The sequence below is a fragment of the Atta cephalotes genome (assembly GCF_000143395.1).
Source record: "Atta cephalotes unplaced genomic scaffold scaffold01676, whole genome shotgun sequence".
In the NCBI taxonomy this organism is placed as follows: domain Eukaryota; kingdom Metazoa; phylum Arthropoda; class Insecta; order Hymenoptera; family Formicidae; genus Atta; species Atta cephalotes.
The window spans coordinates 1-2,717 of NW_012131740.1; the positions used below are offsets into that span (position 1 = coordinate 1).

Below are 2,717 nucleotides of genomic sequence, written 5' to 3' on the forward strand. Positions count from 1 at the left end.
TCACAGTTTATATAAGGATTTTATTGTATTTGATTTATTCTTATAGCTACAAAATTAGGCTATAAAGGCTAACGTTTCGTGAACCTTGCAGTTCATCAGGAGCCTGATCAGGCTGATGAAGTAAACTGCAAAGTTCACGAAATGTTGGCATTCCAAGAATGGATCTGGACACGGAAGAAACCCGCGAAACGCATAATCTTTATATTTTTTAATAGTTAATACACTTTTTCTTTTTATTTGCAGATCAGCTAGAATCGGATAAGCAACCGTGGAGCAATGTTGTTCTCTGGTTTACCAATCTAATACTCTTGGCAATTTGTCTCTACAAACTGTTACTTTATGGTGATCCTATTTTGCCTACCGACAGCAAAGTTTTTCTCGAAATACGTCGTTGACGTCAGGCCGAATTCAACATATCCAAACATGAATGCAATCAGGCATATCGAGCATTTACATCAATGTTTGCAATATTTCGGTCGATCCTTTCCGTTATCACGTACGGAGGTTTTTCTCGCAACCACGTGGCAAATAGTGCGGCAGACTCTTCACAAATTATGGCTGGGTAGATGGGTTATGCACATTAGCAAATGGTTGTCGGAGAAATCATAACGGCAACAGGCGGAGACATCCGCCGTGGAAATTGTTATCGTTTGCCAGCATATGCTCTGTCTTCGTATGTCTGAAGGAACTAAAGATTCAACATTATATCTTGCTCTTTGCGCGGAAACTGCTGGCGAGAGTATGCCAAAACCACTTTTGGCAGAGATCTATATGAATGCACTGTGTCTGAAAGAATCCTTTTTTCCATACATACACAAATATTATCTGGGTAAAGCACGCATATTGCTATCCTCTTGCACCGTTCCCCCGAAATTGAAATGGATCATGACCGACGAAGGCGCTAAATTCTTGGCATCTCAAAAGTGGCAGTATAAGAAACAATCTGACAGCGAATTCACATCACAGAATAGTCGAGCGGATCCATTGTCATACGCGGCTCGTGCGTACATCATCTGATCGAACAGTGTTTACGTTTATTGACTGGCACGGTTGGAGAATGTCATGCATCCTCTGTACTTGAATTAGGACGAATGATTATAGCTTCTGCGAAAGTGGTAGGCCTGTTTCCCATGTACCGATAAAATTAGTGTAGCAAGTACGAAAAGACTATTTGAAACTAAAGAAAAATCGCACTTCGAATTTAAAAAAATATCACATTAATATATGTTTTTTAATTATATTATTATAATTATATTTATAATTATATTTATAATTATATTTAGTATATTCAGTAAAAAAATAGGCCATAATAACGTTACACTGACCTATTTTTTTGTTTGCAAGTGAATATTGTGCAATATATTTTTTTTTATTTTTGCAGCATGCGAAGATGAGATTGGATTATGGTGGGGAGCTGTAATCTGCGCTGCCGCGAGTTGGAGATTAGGAGAGGAGGATTCAAAGGCATGGAGTATTGTGGAAAGTAAATTTCCTTATAAGAAACTTCCAAGTTGGTGACAACAGCAGTAACAGCCTGTTACCCCATGCTGTTCTTAATGTTCTTCAGGTGGCAAAAAATCCTACAAAGTTAGTTTCTATGCGTTTCATTGATCAGGCGGGATTACTACTCGAGCAATCCATGGTGTACTATCATTGCAAAGAGCAATCTTCACAGCAAGTCTTGGTAAGTTTAACAAAATAGAAACATTGTATATATATATACTTATAGTCACTTTTTGTTTATTTGTACATGCTAAGGATAACTTCTTTCAAGCATAATCTGTGCTATTGTTTACCAGTCTTCTCGGCTATACTCGATGCATCATGCGTGTACAATTGCGCAATTACACGAGTGCTTTTTACTATAGAAAATGTTTAAAGAAGGAAAGTATTAAGTTTTTTAATAACAATAAGATTATTTATCATATATTAAAATGATTTGTTCACACTTACTTTCTAGAAAAATAAGTTCTGATAAATCGACGTAACACTGATATTCACTCAATTCTTCTTCGTTTTGTTTAATATTGCTCTTTTCCGTGATCTTTTTGCTTACCATAAATTGGAATGGCTAATATTTATACCTTCGAATATAATTATGATATTTAACATGAATTCTTCGATTTTTTATACGAAAGAAATTTTAATGAATATGTATTTGACAAGATGCTTCTTCATTATTTCGCTTCCTACATCCTACAATATACTGCGATTCATAAAGTTCCATTCGATTCTAGGCTCGTCCTGGCATACCTTCCTCTGCAAATTACGCATTATTCTGCGCTTCATTGTACAGTTAATTTATTAGAAATCAAATTGCAAAATCAAATTGTTCCTACTTGTAAGTCGAGTTCTACGTCGAGCATGTTTTTTATATGTGCGTAATCGTAATCGAGTTTATACTTCGACAATCTAGCGCGACTCTGTAACTTTGATAAGCTTCGCCATCGTTTAGTTCTCTCCAGATCACGATATTTTGTCCATTTACCATCTTCGAATTTTACATTTTCCGAAAGCTGCGATAAAGAGTTTTTATTTATACAATATAATTATGATTAATTTTATTTTGCATAATTTTTGTTTTATCGAATTAACACACGGAGAATTCATTTAAAACGTTGTTAATTTGAATGTCTAACAGTTGTAAATTTTAATTGACTTATATTATATATAATTAATTTAAAAATGCAATCCTCTTTACAAATATTTGTTTTGAC

The 2,717-nt window shown here is 34.8% G+C and overlaps 1 pseudogene; it reads left to right on the forward strand.

The window, feature by feature from the left end:
• Positions 1 to 243: 243 nt before the first annotated feature.
• Positions 244 to 1,684, forward strand: LOC105625456 (annotated as a pseudogene).
• The last annotated feature ends 1,033 nt before the right edge of the window (positions 1,685 to 2,717 follow it).